The sequence below is a fragment of the Podarcis muralis genome, chromosome 3 (genome assembly GCF_964188315.1).
Source record: "Podarcis muralis chromosome 3, rPodMur119.hap1.1, whole genome shotgun sequence".
Lineage (NCBI taxonomy): Eukaryota > Metazoa > Chordata > Lepidosauria > Squamata > Lacertidae > Podarcis > Podarcis muralis.
Genome location: NC_135657.1, coordinates 122,423,871 through 122,440,234, shown reverse-complemented (window position 1 = coordinate 122,440,234; position 16,364 = coordinate 122,423,871). Strand labels below are relative to the sequence as shown.

Sequence of the window (16,364 nt, the reverse complement as noted above, 5' to 3'; positions counted from 1 at the left end):
GAAGAGAATAAATTTAAGAAAGAATAGGAAAAAATTATATTGTATAAGCTACTAAAAACTTTAGCAGGATTTGAGAAATGCTTGTAATGTACAAAAAAAATGGTAGAAAGATTATTTTTATATTAAAAAAAGAAATAAAATAAGGGAAGCAGCTGGGGAGGGAGATTGATAATGGGAACCATGGAAGGGTGGAGGGGAGTCGAAGGATTCAGGGAATCCTAAATGATGATTAATGTCTGGATTTAAATTTGTTATGTAAAACTTAATAAAAATATGTTTTCATTTAAAAAAGGATAATGTTCCAAGTATAATAATACTTTATTATAATAATAAAGTGCAAATATATAGATATAGCTAGCAGTATGCAGTAGAGCTGCATACCAAATTTGGTCAAATCCCAAACTCAATCAAACCAGTTCAAGGCACAGATCTACCTTCCCTGATAAGGGTTCCATGACAAATCTAAGCTCCAATTCCCTCCACACAAAGCAGCCCATCATATGCTCATCAAAGCACTTTGCCCATTCAGTGACCGGAATGGAATGCTCTATCCCATACCAATAGTCAACTGAGGGCCAGATAACAGTTGACCTTAACTGCATAGTTCTGTGCAGGTTTCTTTTCTTCATCCCTTCACAAACTGCAGATGCAGAGTTCCTGATTTAGTTTGCAAATTGAGCATATAGGAGGACCTTGCTGTGGCCCTGGCCCCTGACTCTGGGGTTGCGGCACTCATCTCGCTTTACTGGCTGAGGGAGCCAGCGTTTGTCTGCAGACAGCTTCCGAGTCATGTGGACAGCATGACAAAGCCGCTTCTGGCGAACCAGAGCAGCACATGGAAACGCCATTTACCTTCCTGCCGGAGTGGTACCTATTTATCTACTTGCACTTGACGTGCTTTCAAACTGCTAGGTTGGCAGGAGCAGGGACCGAGCAACGGGAGCTCACCCTGTTGTGGGGATATGAACCACGGACCTTCTGATTGGCAAGCCCTAGACCCTGTGGTTTAGACCACAGCACCATCCATGTCCCAGTCCACCCTAACCTTATACCGTAACCCTAAACCCTACCCACAACCTGACCCTAACTCCTAAACCGTAGGACACCCCTTACCCCCTAACCCACAGATACTTCTTGCACCTTTAGGGTTAGGGTTGGGTTTGAGTTAGGGTTAGGGCCAGGGTCAGGGTTAGGGTTAAGTTAAGAGTTAAGTTAAGAGGAGGGACAAAGAGTTAAGTTAAGAGGTTTAAATTAGAATTAGGGTTAAGGTTAGGTATAGGGTTAAATTTGGCTTAGGTTTAGGTTTAGGCTTAAGTTTGGGTTAGGGTTAAGGTTCGGGATAGGGTTGGGTTTAAGTTAATATTAGTGAGTGCTAGGGTGAGGGTTAGGTTTGAGTTAGGGTGAGCATTAAGGTTAAGGTTTGGGATAGGGTTGGGTTTGAGTAAGAGAAGAACAGCAGCAGGAGCAATATAATTATATTATTTATACTCCACCCATCTGGCTGCGTTTCCCAAGTCACTTGTGGCCGCTTTCAATAAAAGGTAAAAACATGAGCGGATGCAGCTCTGACACTCATGAATTTAGAAACTCTCAATTCCCATAGAATTCCCAAAGAAGACCTGGGAATTGTAGCTCTGAGCTTCTTTACAGAGGGTTGGACTAGATGACCCTTGGGTTCCCTTCCATCTCTACCATTCCATCGCTACCATTCTAGGATGCTCCCTGTCTCTCTCTCTCTCGCTCACTCACACACTCACTCCTCCTTTTCATGGCAGTTTCACCTTTTTCTGCACTCCTAGCTCGGAAGGGCTGAAGAGGCTGCGCTGTCACCATGTTGGGCGAGGGCAGGGGTATCGGAAGGAAGTGCCGCCGGAGGAGAGGCAAGAGGACAGGAAGGGGAGGGAAACGGGCGAGGGCAGGGATACCGGAAGGAGGTTCCAACCGGAGGAGAGACGAGCGGAAAGGGAGGGGAAAGGGCGGAAGAGGCGCTGCGACGCTGGGCCAGCAGAGACGTGCCGAGCCAGGCTGGCCCTCTCTCTTTCTCCCAGCCGCTCTCTCTCGACCCCGCTCTCCCCAGGGTGCAGCCCTGCCCCCCGCCCCGCCCTCACCTGCCTTTCTCCCCCAGTGGCTTTCTTCTAGTGCCGCCATTTTGGGCTGTGCTGCCGCCATGTTGGGCGAGGGCAGGGGTACCGGAAGGAGGTGCCACAGGAGAGGCAAGAGGACAGGAAGAAGAGGGAACTGGGCGGAAGAGGCTGTGCTGCCGCCATGTTGGGCGAGGGCAGGAGTACCGGAAGGAGGTGCCAGCGGAGGAGAGGCAAGAGGACAGGAAGGGGAGGGAAACGGGCGAGGGCAGGGATACCGGAAGGAGGTTCCAACCAGAGGAGAGACGAGCGGAAAGGAAGGGGAGGGGAAAGGGGGGGAGAGGCGCTGCGACGTTGGGCCAGCAGAGACGTGCCGAGCCAGGCTGGCCCTCTCTCTTTCTCCCAGCCGCTCTCTCTCGACCCCGCTCTCCCCAGGGGGCAGCCCTGCCCCCCGCCCCGCCCTCACCTGCCTTTCTCCCCCAGTGGCCTTCCTCTCGTGCCCCTTTGTGGAGGGATGGTGCGGGTGGGCTGCGGAAGCCAAACGGAGCCTCTCGTGGGCGAGGAACTGCAGCTTGCCGCCCCTGCCTCACGCGCGACCACAACAGCAACACGCGCGAAGGTGGGGGCCGGCCTTCTCCCTCGCAGGAGAGAGCGACTCTGCGTGCACATAGAGTTCTGCGCATCTCATACTGTATATGCTTACACAGGAAGGGAGGCATTCAAAAAATATGATGTCATGCCTACCCATGGAAGTGACACAGTCCAGAATCAAGCTACCTGCACCTGCCACCTCGCTCTGGCTGGCTGGGGTGGGGAACCTGGGGTCCTCCAAAAGTCGCAGGACTAGGACTCCCATCAGCTTCAGCCAGCATGCTCAGTGGCCAGGGACAAATGGGAGATGCAGCGCCCAGAATTGCAGCTCTGCTAACTCTTTTCAGTTAAGTATTGACATTTTTCTGTGTTTAGCAGTCACTATGCATCTTTGGCTCGCCTGTCCATTGCCCCATCCCCATCCTCTTGCATGTCATCTTACCACATGTTACATGAGCTGGGCTCTAGGTGTTGCATACCACAGAGACATGCAGAATGCCATAGCAGAAACTGCAGGTGACTAGTCTCCTGATTCATCAGCAGATTTAAAAAAAAATAAATATTGTCAGGGGTTCAGGAGCAGAGGGACAGGAGAGGGAGGAAGTAGAGACCGAGGGAGAGGAATCTGAGGGAGAAGTCAGCGAGGGTAGCCATCCGAGGTCTCTAAGTCTCTCCAGTGAATCAGAGGATTCACAGAAAGGGGCCCCAGTGGTCAGAGCCAGGGGGTTGCCAGAGGGAACACCCCAGGAAGGAGGGGCCAGAGGGGACTCAGAGAGCAGCAGCTGGAAATCGGGACCAACTTTCCCACCGGAGAGCAGTAAGGGGGAGGAGTCCCAAACATCGGCAGCAGGCAGCCTTCCGTCAGCGGAAGGACATGAGTCAGGGTTAGCCACGCCTGCATCAGAGAGCGAGGTAACGGTCAAAAGGAAGGTCAGGGGCAGCGCGCGCGCGCCAAGTTCAAATGTACAGGAGGGGGGCGCAATGGGCAGTCCGGAGAGAGAGCCGGGTCCCAAAGCCCGCCGGAGAGAAGGGGAGGAGTCCGAAGGGTCCGCTTCCGAGGCATCCCGGAAAGAAGGCACCCAGGGGGGTAGTAGGACCCAGAGGAGGAAGGAGAAACGTAGAAGGTGGAGTAAGGCTAGAGTCTTAAGCTGGTGTACAGGGGGCGGAGACTCAGACGAGGCTTCGCTGGTCTAGGGTTTAGACGTAGAGACGCACGCTAGTGTTTGGAAATGGAAACTAAATGCCAATAAAGACTTCTGTACAGTTCTAATGGCTAGCGTTGGTCTTCTGTGAGCTGAGACCGGGAGGCAGTCTCTGACAGTAAGCCTCGTCTCTAGTTATCATCGGTTTTCTTCGCCTCAAGCATCGCTAAGGAAGCGAGGCAGGGAGGGTGGAAGACTGGTGCCTTGCGAGCTCACAAGAGTCAGGCAAGATGACTACAGAACAGAAAATAGCTTCCCTGCAAGAAGCGGTGACGCTACTCAACGCTGAAATAATCGCATCCAGGAAGAGAGAGGAAGAAGCGGCAGCTGCATGCAGAGATCTTCAAGCCAGGTTGGAAGGGCTTGTAAAGCAGGGGATCCCAGCACCCAGGTCCGAGGGGATCGGTTTGGGGAAGAGAGGAGGCAGCATTGTATCTCATTTTGATGGGAATTTGCAGCAGTACCCCAATTTCCGAGCAGATGTGCTGTTTGCGCTGCAGCTGCTGGAAAGAGACTTTAGAGATGAGCGGAAAAAAGTGGGGTTTATTTTGTCTCATTTGCATGGGGACGCGAAATCATGGCTGCGCAACCTGTGGAGAGATAAGGATCCAGCGCTCCAAAGCGCAGATGCGTTCATTAAGGCGATGGACTCCTGTTTCTTATCCAAAATAGACCTGGACATTGCCCGGAGGGACATATTTGGGCTAAGACAAGGGAAAGCCAGCGTAAGGCAGTATCATTCCCGGTTTTTTGCATTGGTCAACGCGCTGAATTGGGATAAGGATTCTCCGCCGGTTAGAGACCTTTTTTGGGAGGGTCTGAATGCACAGATCAAGGATGAGATGGCAAGGGGAGAGAGACCCACCACCACTCAGCAAGTGGTTGAAAGAGCGTTGTCTATTGGGGTGAGGCAGGAAGAACGTCCGTGGAGCAAAGAAGAAGGGCGTTGGGGACGTTCACCAGCGAGAGTGCCCTCCCTCTTGCCCAGAGAGGCAGTGCGTGCGCAGTCCACGCCTCCACAGGGAGGGGGCGAGGAGCAGATGGAGATTGGCGGTGCTAGGGCTCACTCAGCTACCAGAGCCTTAACGCCGGGAGCAGTAAAATCGAAGCTGCCTAGAAGGAACAGGAAGTGTTATATATGTGAGAGTGCAGAGCACATGGCGAAAGAGTGTCCCCAGAGGAGTTTCAAGCACACTGCAGCTTCAGTGACAGTATTGGAAACAACTCAGCAGAGAGCACCACAGCAGGGAAACGACCAGGTCTGGCTGGAAGAGGAGGCACTGGGGCCCAGCCAGACGAGTCAGTGAGGAAGTCCCCAGAGATTTTGCAGCCCACAGACCCCCTCCCGCCCAAGCCAGTGGTGCAGCTAACCGCATCGCTTCAGCTGCCCAATGGACTCACCTTAGAAGTGCCTATTACAATTGACTCTGGCAGTAACGCAGACTTTATAGGATTGGAGTTCATTCAACAACACAACGTAGCATTACTGCCAGCCACACTGCCCCTGAAGGTTGTCACGGTGGATGGCAGGGAACTGCTAGGGGGGCAGGTGGTGCAGCAGACGCCGCCTATGGTGATGCAAATTGGGAATCATCGGGAAGTCATCAGTTTCAATGTCACCCAGCTGTCCGACACGCCTATAGTATTAGGCATGAGTTGGCTGCACAGGCACAGCCCAGCATTGGCGTGGTACCAGCGCCACCTGACTTTTGGCTCCTCCTACTGTGCAGAACACTGCATTATACCCAGCCCGGAAGGGGAAGAGGAGGACCCGCAGTTGCAGTTGGGCACGCTGCAAGCAGTACCCCACAAGTATGCGGAGTTTTTGGAGGTATTCTGCGAGAAGGAGGCGGACAAGCTACCCCCTCACAGACCCTATGATTGCAAGATTGACCTCCTGCCGGGGGCGACGCTGCCAACTGGGAAACTGTACTCCATGTCTGAGGATGAACTGCAAGAACTCAGGGAGTTCATAGATCACAATTTGAAGCGTGGGTTCATCCGGGAGTCGAAAGCGGTGGGAGGCAGTCCCGTATTCTTTGTGAAGAAGCGGGATACGCCCCAAAAAAGACTGGTGGTGGACTTCAGAATCTTGAATTCGAAAACCAAGCCCTCAGCTTTCCCCATGCCCAAGATAGACGACCTGCTCGCGACGGTGCGGAAAGGACGCGTTTTCACCAAGCTGGATCTACGTGGCGCGTACAACCTGATTCGCATGCGCGACGGAGACGAGTGGAAGACGGCCATGTTCACGCCACTGGGCACCTACGAATACAGAGTTATGCCCTTCGGATTACAAAATGGCTCTCACACTTTCCAAGCCTTTATGCATCACGTGCTGGCGGGGCTCCTTTACAAGAAGTGCGTATGCTTCCTGGACGACATCCTGATTTTTTCAGAATCGCGAGAGGCGCACGAGAGGGATGTCAGGGAAGTTCTGCAGAGACTGAAGGAGCACAGGCTGTACGCCAAACTGGAGAAGTGCCAGTTCGACGTGACGGAGGTGGATTTCCTGGGCTACAAGTTGTCGGACAAGGGGCTCGCCATGGACAGCGCCAAGGTTCGCGCAGTTTTGGACTGGAAGAGCCCACGCAATCGGAAGGAAGTCCAGCGGTTTGTCGGCTTTGCCAACTTTTACCGCAAGTTCATCAAGGGATTTGCCATGCAGACAGCGGCCATCACCGACACGCTCAGCTCCAAGAAGAAGAAATTCATCTGGACGGAGCAAGCGGAGCAGTCCTTTCAGAAACTCAAGCGTCTCTTCGCGTCCGAAGAGCAGCTGCTGCATGTGAATCCCAGCAGACCCATGAGGGTGGGGACGGACGCCTCAGACAGAGCCGTGGGAGCTGTCCTGTTGCAACAAGACCAGCAGGGGGACTGGAGGCCGTGCGCCTTCTACTCGAGGAAGCTCAGCAAGTCGAAGCAGAATTACACTATCTGGGACAGGGAGTTGCTAGCCATACATGCAGCATTCAAGGCATGGAGGCACTTCCTCATCGGAGCCAGACATACAGTGCAGGTCCACACGGACCACAAGAATCTGGAGTACTGGCGCACGGCTAGGTTCCTCAACCAGAGACACATTAGATGGGCAGAGTTCTTCGCGGACTTCGACTTCAAGATAGAGTACATCCCAGGCGACAACAACGTGATGGCGGATGCATTGTCCAGAAAGCCGCAATACCTGGAGGAGGCGGCACCGTCGGCGGCCAAGCACATTTTCGCACCGGAAGCGTGGGCATGCGCGTCGGCAACCGTGGACCTGGACGCCGTACGTCGCGCGCTGCGGGAAGACCCCTTCGCACGGGCCAAGATGGAGGAGGTGCACAGGGGCACAGCGAGGGCCGACGAGTTCCAGATTCGCGATGGGTTGCTCCTCCACAAGGGAGCACTCTACGTGCCGGGAGATGACCTCCGCGCAAGGGTCCTGCAGCAGCTACACGACGCTCCCACCGCAGGGCACTTTGGCAAAGAAAAGACTGTCGAACTCGTAGCCAGAGACTTTTGGTGGCCCAAGATGCGGGGGGAAGTAGCGGATTACGTCTCGAGATGTGACACCTGCCAAAGGGCCAAGTCAGTTCACAGACCGCCGGCAGGATTGCTGGAACCGCTGCAGACACCGTCTGAACCGTGGGAGAGGGTGGCCCTGGACTTCGTCACGGATCTGCCCAGCTCGAGGGGAAAGACAGCAGTGCTAGTGGTAGTGGACATGTTTACTAAGATGGCACACTTCATTCCGTGTGCGAAGGTAGCCACGGCAGAGCAGACCGCCAAACTGTTCATAGACCACGTGTTCAAGGTCCACGGTCTGCCACGGTCTATTCTTTCCGACCGGGGGCGACAGTTCATCTCGAACTTCTGGCAGAAGCTGATGGGCATTCTGAACGTCAAAGTCAATTTGGCGTCGGCGAGACACCCGCAGACCAACGGACAAGCGGAGAGGGTCAACGCCGTCATGCAGCAGTACCTAAGATGCTACGCCAACCAGCAGCCCACGACATGGGTGGACTACCTGCCGCTCGCCGAGTTCGCTTACAACAATACGAAGCACGTGTCGACGGGGGTGACGCCGTTCTTCGCCAACAACGGGAGGCATCCCAGAACCTTCCCGGGTTTAGAGAGAGTGGGGGAGGGGGAGCCACAGGCAGCGGAAGCCTTAGCGTCAGAGTTGCAGGAAGTCCACGAACAGCTCAGGAGGCAGTTAGAACTAGCAAAGCACGCATACAAGGTGCAGGCCGACAGACACAGAAGAGTTGGGGAAGACATACAGGTGGGTGACTGGGTCTGGCTAGCAGCGCAAGCAGTGCCGACCAGATCATTAGCTAAGAAGAAGCTAGGACATAAGCAGCTAGGACCTTACCAAGTCCAGGCGCAGGTCAATCCAGTGGCCTTCCGGTTGGCTCTTCCGGAGGGTTCCAGAATGCATCCGGTGTTCCATAGATCGGTGCTCACGCCCTACAAAGCACCTCATAGGTTTCAGGAGCCAGACACCGCACCAGACCAGAGCAGTGAAGGGCCCAGAGTGAGGGGGCCGCCTAGGAAGGGACACATCAATGAGGTCACAGAGATTTTGGACTCCAGATGGGGGGAAGAGGGAGTAGAATATTTCCTAGCCAGAGAGGGTACCCCGGCCAGTGCCAACAGCTGGGTACCGGACTATGCCTTGGAGGAACCGCTGCTCAAAGAGGAGTTTCATGCCCTCTTCCCGCACAGGCCCATGCCAGCAGAGTATTTCGATGACTGGCTTTTCACACCCACTCTTTCAGCCAGCACATTCCTGGGGTTCGACTCGGACGAGGAACAGGCACCAGTCCCCAGCTCTCAGGTGGGTTCGCCACCGGGGTCTGCCTCAGACCACTCGTATTGGTGGGACGATCAACCAGAGGAGCAGTGGCGCAGGAAGTGGCTGAGGGGTCCTTGGCTGGGACCACCCGAAGAGGGGGAGAGGGGCGAGACGGACATGGACGTGTTGGGGGACAACGTGGGGTTCGAGCATGTAGACAGAGAGATGGAAGCAGAGGAGAGCGACGTTGACGAGTACATGGGGGATGAACTGTATCCGGCAAGCACCCCCGCGACGACGGAGCACCCAGTACCCGCACCGGAAGGAGGGGAGGGGGGAAGGGGGGGCTTCGAGGGGGGGATGGATGTCAGGGGTTCAGGAGCAGAGGGACAGGAGAGGGAGGAAGTAGAGACCGAGGGAGAGGAATCTGAGGGAGAAGTCAGCGAGGGTAGCCATCCGAGGTCTCTAAGTCTCTCCAGTGAATCAGAGGATTCACAGAAAGGGGCCCCAGTGGTCAGAGCCAGGGGGTTGCCAGAGGGAACACCCCAGGAAGGAGGGGCCAGAGGGGACTCAGAGAGCAGCAGCTGGAAATCGGGACCAACTTTCCCACCGGAGAGCAGTAAGGGGGAGGAGTCCCAAACATCGGCAGCAGGCAGCCTTCCGTCAGCGGAAGGACATGAGTCAGGGTTAGCCACGCCTGCATCAGAGAGCGAGGTAACGGTCAAAAGGAAGGTCAGGGGCAGCGCGCGCGCGCCAAGTTCAAATGTACAGGAGGGGGGCGCAATGGGCAGTCCGGAGAGAGAGCCGGGTCCCAAAGCCCGCCGGAGAGAAGGGGAGGAGTCCGAAGGGTCCGCTTCCGAGGCATCCCGGAAAGAAGGCACCCAGGGGGGTAGTAGGACCCAGAGGAGGAAGGAGAAACGTAGAAGGTGGAGTAAGGCTAGAGTCTTAAGCTGGTGTACAGGGGGCGGAGACTCAGACGAGGCTTCGCTGGTCTAGGGTTTAGACGTAGAGACGCACGCTAGTGTTTGGAAATGGAAACTAAATGCCAATAAAGACTTCTGTACAGTTCTAATGGCTAGCGTTGGTCTTCTGTGAGCTGAGACCGGGAGGCAGTCTCTGACAAATATGTTTTTTATTACATTTTCATTTCAAATACACAAACAAAATACACAATTTCATATCTTTCCTTACTCCCCGTAGAGCATTGACTTCCCTCCTTCCCTTCTGCAGGTTTTCTTATTCCAATCTCTAATCCACAGTTCCTGAGTAGTATCTGAACCATGACATAAGATTTATTTCAGTCCTGCTAACGTCCTCAAACTTCAACAGTTCTCACTTATATAATCCATAAATTTACTCCATTCTTTTTGGTACTTTGTTTCCTCCTGATTGCGGATCCTATGGATCAGTTTTGCTAATTCCGCATATTCGAACATCTTCGTCTGCCACTCCAGTTGGTAATTCCTGTGTTTTCCATTTTTGGGCTATCAAGATACTGGCAGCAGCCGTTGCATAATCTTTGGTCTGCCTTCTTGATATCCTCCTCCATCAAACCTAGCAAAAAAGCTTCGGGTATCTTTTTTAATTTGTTATAGATCAGTTCCCAATTTTTTTTCATTTTGTCACATGTCCACCACATGTGGTAGAAATCACCATCCTTTTCTTTGCATTTCCAACAAATTTTACTACTCGTCCTATACATTTTTGCTAGTTTGACAGGTGTTAAATACCAGCGATATATCATTTTCATTACATTCTCTTTTAGAGTAATGCATGCAGTAAATTTTAAATTCTCATTCCAAAGTTTCATCCATGCATCATATTCAATGTTGTGCCTAAAATCTATTGCCCATTTTATCATTGCCTCTTTTATCAGTTCATCTTTTGTGTTCCATTCTAGTAAGAAATTGTACATTTGTAAAGGTTATTTGGTCCTACTTTCTAGTATATCAATTTGAAATTTAGAATTTTTTTTATCATCGAATCCTGATGTCAGGGGTTCAGGAGCAGAGGGACAGGAAAGGGAGGAAGTAGAGACCGAGGGAGAGGAATCTGAGGGAGAAGTCAGCGAGGGTAGCCATCCGAGGTCTCTAAGTCTCTCCAGTGAATCAGAGGATTCACAGAAAGGGGCCCCAGTGGTCAGAGCCAGAGGGTTGCCAGAGGGAACATCCCAGGAAGGAGGGGCCAGAGGGGACTCAGAGAGCAGCAGCTGGAAATCGGGACCAGCTTCCCCACCGGAGAGCAGTAAGGGGGAGGAGTCCCAAACATCGGCAGCAGGCAGCCTTCCGTCAGCGGAAGGACAGGAGTCAGGTTTAGCCACGCCTGCATCAGAGAGCGAGGTAACGGTCAAAAGGAAGGTCAGGGGCAGCGCGCGCGCGCCAAGTTCAAATGTACAGGAGGGGGGCGCAATGGGCAGTCCGGAGAGAGAGCCGGGTCCCAAAGCCCGCCGGAGAGAAGGGGAGGAGTCCGAAGGGTCCGCTTCCGAGGCGTCCAGGAAGGAAGGCACCCAGGGGGGTAGTAGGACCCAGAGGAGGAAGGAGAAACGTAGAAGGTGGAGTAAGGCTAGAGTCTTAAGCTGGTGTACAGGGGGCGGAGACTCAGACGAGGCTTCGCTGGTCTAGGGTCTAGACGTAGAGACGCACGCTAGTGCTTGAAAATGGAAACTAAATGTCAATAAAGACTTTTGTACAGTTCTAATGGCTAGCGTTGGTCTTCTGTGAGCTGAGACCGCGAGGCAGTCTCTGACAGTAAGCCTCGTCTCCAGTATCATCGGTTTTCTTCGCCTCAAGCATCGCTAAGGAAGCGAGGCAGGGAGGGTAGAAGACTGGTGCCTTGCGAGCTCACAAGAGTCAGGCAAGATGACTACAGAACAGAAAATAGCTTCCCTGCAAGAAGCGGTGACACTACTCAACGCTGAAATAATCGCTTCCAGGAAGAGAGAGGAAGAAGCGGCAGCTGCCTGCAGAGATCTTCAAGCCAGGTTGGAAGGGCTTGTAAAGCAGGGGATCCCAGTACCCAGATCCGAGGGGATCGGTTTGGGGAAGAGAGGAGGCAGCATTGTATCTCATTTTGATGGGAATTTGCAGCAGTACCCCAATTTCCGAGCAGATGTGCTGTTTGCGCTGCAGCTGCTGGAAAGAGACTTTAGAGATGAGCGGGAGAAAGTGGGGTTTATTTTGTCTCATTTGCATGGGGACGCGAAAGCATGGCTGCGCAACCTGTGGAGGGATAAGGATCCAGCGCTCCAAAGCGCAGATGCGTTCATTAAGGCGATGGACTCCTGTTTCTTATCCAAAATAGACCTTGACATTGCCCGGAGGGACATATTTGGGCTAAGACAAGGGAAAGCCAGCGTAAGGCAGTATCATTCCCGGTTTTTTGCATTGGTCAACGCGCTGAATTGGGATAAGGATTCTCCGCCGGTTAGAGACCTTTTTTGGGAGGGTCTGAATGCACAGATCAAGGATGAGATGGCAAGGGGAGAGAGACCCACCACCACTCAACAAGTGGTTGAAAGAGCGTTGTCTATTGGGGTGAGGCAGGAAGAACGCCCGTGGAGCAAAGAAGAAGGGCGTTGGGGACGCTCACCAGCGAGAGTGCCCTCACTCTTGCCCAGAGAGGCAGCGCGTGCGCAGTCCACGCCTCCACAGGGAGGGGGCGAGGAGCAGATGGAGATTGGCGGTGCTAGGGCTCACTCAGCTACCAGAGCCTTAACGCCGGGAGCAGTAAAATCGAAGCTGCCTAGAAGGAACAGGAAGTGTTATATATGTGAGAGTGCAGAGCACATGGCGAAAGAGTGTCCCCAGAGGATTTTCAAGCACACTGCAGCTTCAGTGACAGTATTGGAAACAACTCAGCAGAGAGCACCACAGCAGGGAAACGACCAAGTCTGGCTGGAAGAGGAGGCACTGGGGCCCAGCCAGACGAGTCAGTGAGGAAGTCCCCAGAGATTTTGCAGCCCACAGACCCCCTCCCGCCCAAGCCAGTGGTGCAGCTAACCGCATCGCTTCAGCTGCCCAATGGACTCACCTTAGAAGTGCCTATTACAATTGACTCTGGCAGTAACGCAGACTTTATAGGATTGGAGTTCATTCAACAACACAACGTAGCATTACTGCCAGCCACACTGCCCCTGAAGGTTGTCACGGTGGATGGCAGGGAACTGCTAGGGGGGCAGGTGGTGCAGCAGACGCCGCCTATGGTGATGCAAATTGGGAATCACCGGGAAGTCATCAGTTTCAATGTCACCCAACTGTCCGACACGCCTATAGTATTAGGCATGAGTTGGCTGCACAGACACAGCCCAGCATTGGCGTGGTACCAGCGCCAACTGACTTTTGGCTCCTCCTACTGTGCAGAACACTGCATTATACCCAGCCCGGAAGGGGAAGAGGAGGACCCGCAGTTACAGTTGGGCACGCTGCAAGCAGTACCCCACAAGTATGCGGAGTTTTTGGAGGTATTCTGCGAGAAGGAGGCGGACAAGCTACCCCCTCACAGACCCTATGATTGCAAGATTGACCTCCTGCCGGGGGCGACGCTGCCAACTGGGAAACTGTACTCCATGTCTGAGGATGAACTGCAAGAACTCAGGGAGTTCATAGATCACAATTTGAAGCGTGGGTTCATCCGGGAGTCGAAAGCGGTGGGAGGCAGTCCCGTATTCTTTGTGAAGAAGCGGGACACGCCCCAACGGAGGCTGGTGGTGGACTTCAGAATCTTGAATTCGAAAACCAAGCCCTCAGCTTTCCCCATGCCCAAGATAGACGACCTGCTCGCGACGGTGCGGAAAGGACGCGTTTTCACCAAGCTGGATCTACGTGGCGCGTACAACCTGATTCGCATGCGCGACGGCGACGAGTGGAAGACGGCCATGTTCACGCCACTGGGCACCTACGAATACAGAGTTATGCCCTTCGGATTACAAAATGGCTCTCACACTTTCCAAGCCTTTATGCATCACGTGCTGGCGGGGCTCCTTTACAAGAAGTGCGTATGCTTCCTGGACGACATCCTGATTGTTTCAGAATCGCGAGAGGCGCACGAGAGGGATGTCAGGGAAGTTCTGCAGAGACTGAAGGAGCACAGGCTGTACGCCAAACTGGAGAAGTGCCAGTTCGACGTGACGGAGGTGGATTTCCTGGGCTACAAGTTGTCGGACAAGGGGCTCGCCATGGACAGCGCCAAGGTTCGCGCAGTTTTGGACTGGAAGAGCCCACGCAATCGGAAGGAAGTCCAGCGGTTTGTCGGCTTTGCCAACTTTTACCGCAAGTTCATCAAGGGATTTGCCATGCAGACAGCGGCCATCACCGACACGCTCAGCTCCAAGAAGAAGAAATTCATCTGGACGGAGCAAGCGGAGCAGTCCTTTCAGAAACTCAAGCGTCTCTTCGCGTCCGAAGAGCAGCTGCTGCATGTGAATCCCAGCAGACCCATGAGGGTGGAGACAGACGCCTCAGACAGAGCCGTGGGAGCTGTCCTGTTGCAACAAGACCAGCAGGGGGACTGGAGGCCGTGCGCCTTCTACTCGAGGAAGCTCAGCAAGTCGGAGCAGAATTACACTATCTGGGATGGAGTTGCTAGCCATACATGCAGCATTCAAGGCATGGAGGCACTTCCTCATCGGAGCCAGACATACAGTGCAGGTCCACACGGACCACAAGAATCTGGAGTACTGGCGCACGGCTAGGTTCCTCAACCAGAGACACATTAGATGGGCAGAGTTCTTCGCGGACTTCGACTTCAAGATAGAGTACATCCCAGGCGACAACAACGTGATGGCGGATGCATTGTCCAGAAAGCCGCAATACCTGGAGGAGGCGGCACCGTCGGCGGCCAAGCACATTTTCGCACCGGAAGCGTGGGCATGCGCGTCGGCAACCGTGGACCTGGACGCCGTACGTCGCGCGCTGCGGGAAGACCCCTTCGCACGGGCCAAGATGGAGGAGGTGCACAGGGGCACAGCGAGGGCCGACGAGTTCCAGATTCGCGATGGGTTGCTCCTCCACAAGGGAGCACTCTACGTGCCGGGAGACGACCTCCGCGCAAGGGTCCTGCAGCAGCTACACGACGCTCCCACCGCAGGGCACTTTGGCAAAGAAAAGACTGTCGAACTCGTAGCCAGAGACTTTTGGTGGCCCAAGATGCGGGGGGAAGTAGCGGATTACGTCTCGAGATGTGACACCTGCCAAAGGGCCAAGTCAGTTCACAGACCGCCGGCGGGACTGCTGGAACCGCTGCAGACACCGTCTGAACCGTGGGAGAGGGTGGCCCTGGACTTCGTCACGGATCTGCCCAGCTCGAGGGGAAAGACAGCAGTGCTAGTGGTGGTGGACATGTTTACTAAGATGGCACACTTCATTCCGTGTGCGAAGGTAGCCACGGCAGAGCAGACCGCCAAACTGTTCATAGACCACGTGTTCAAAGTCCACGGTCTGCCACGGTCTATTCTCTCCGACCGGGGGCGACAGTTCATCTCGAACTTCTGGCAGAAGCTGATGGGCATTCTGAACGTCAAAGTCAATTTGGCGTCGGCGAGACACCCACAGACCAACGGACAAGCGGAGAGGGTCAACGCCGTCATGCAGCAGTACCTAAGATGCTACGCCAACCAGCAGCCCACGACATGGGTGGACTACCTGCCGCTCGCCGAGTTCGCTTACAACAATACGAAGCACGTGTCGACGGGGGTGACGCCGTTCTTCGCCAACAACGGGAGGCATCCCAGAACCTTCCCGGGTTTAGAGAGAGTGGGGGAGGGGGAGCCACAGGCAGCAGAAGCCTTAGCGTCGGAGTTGCAGGAGGTCCACGAACAGCTCAGGAGGCAGTTAGAACTAGCAAAGCACGCATACAAGGTGCAGGCCGACAGACACAGAAGAGTTGGGGAAGACATACAGGTGGGTGACTGGGTCTGGTTAGCAGCGCAAGCAGTGCCGACCAGATCATTAGCTAAGAAGAAGCTAGGACATAAGCAGCTAGGACCTTACCAAGTCCAGGCGCAGGTCAATCCAGTGGCCTTCCGGTTGGCTCTTCCGGAGGGTTCCAGAATGCATCCGGTGTTCCATAGATCGGTGCTCACGCCCTACAAAGCACCTCATAGGTTTCAGGAGCCAGACACAGCACCAGACCAGAGCAGTGAAGGGCCCAGAGTGAGGGGGTCGCCTAGGAGGGGACACATCAATGAGGTCACAGAGATTTTGGACTCCAGATGGGGGGAAGAGGGAGTAGAATATTTCCTAGCCAGAGAGGGTACCCCGGCCAGTGCCAACAGCTGGGTACCGGACTATGCCTTGGAGGAGCCTCTGCTCAAAGAGGAGTTTCATGCCCTCTTCCCGCACAGGCCCATGCCAGCAGAGTATTTCGACGACTGGCTTTTCACTCTTTCAGCCAGCACATTCCTGGGGTTCGACTCGGACGAGGATCAGGCACCAGTCCCCAGCCCCCAGGTGGGTTCGCCACCGGGGTCTGCCTCAGACCACTCGTATTGGTGGGACGATCAACCAGAGGAGCAGTGGCGCAGGAAGTGGCTGAGGGGTCCTTGGATGGGACCACCCGAAGAGGGGGAGAGGGGCGAGACGGACATGGACGTGTTGGGGGACAACGTGGGGTTCGAGCACGAAGACAGAGAGATGGAAGCAGAGGAGAGCGACGTTGACGAGTACATGGGGGACGAACTGTATCCTGCAAGCACCCCCGCTACGACGGAGC

At 54.3% G+C, this 16,364-nt stretch overlaps 1 long non-coding RNA gene across 1 annotated transcript in view; it reads right to left on the bottom strand.

The window, feature by feature from the left end:
* The window catches only part of LOC114589276 (uncharacterized), a 37,534-nt gene extending 35,023 nt beyond the window's left edge, over positions 1–2,511 (bottom strand). The window contains exon 1 of the long non-coding RNA XR_013392442.1: positions 1,782–2,511. This is a non-coding gene — a long non-coding RNA (uncharacterized LOC114589276). The remainder of the gene's footprint in view (positions 1–1,781) is intronic.
* Between the last annotated feature and the right edge of the window lie 13,853 nt (positions 2,512–16,364).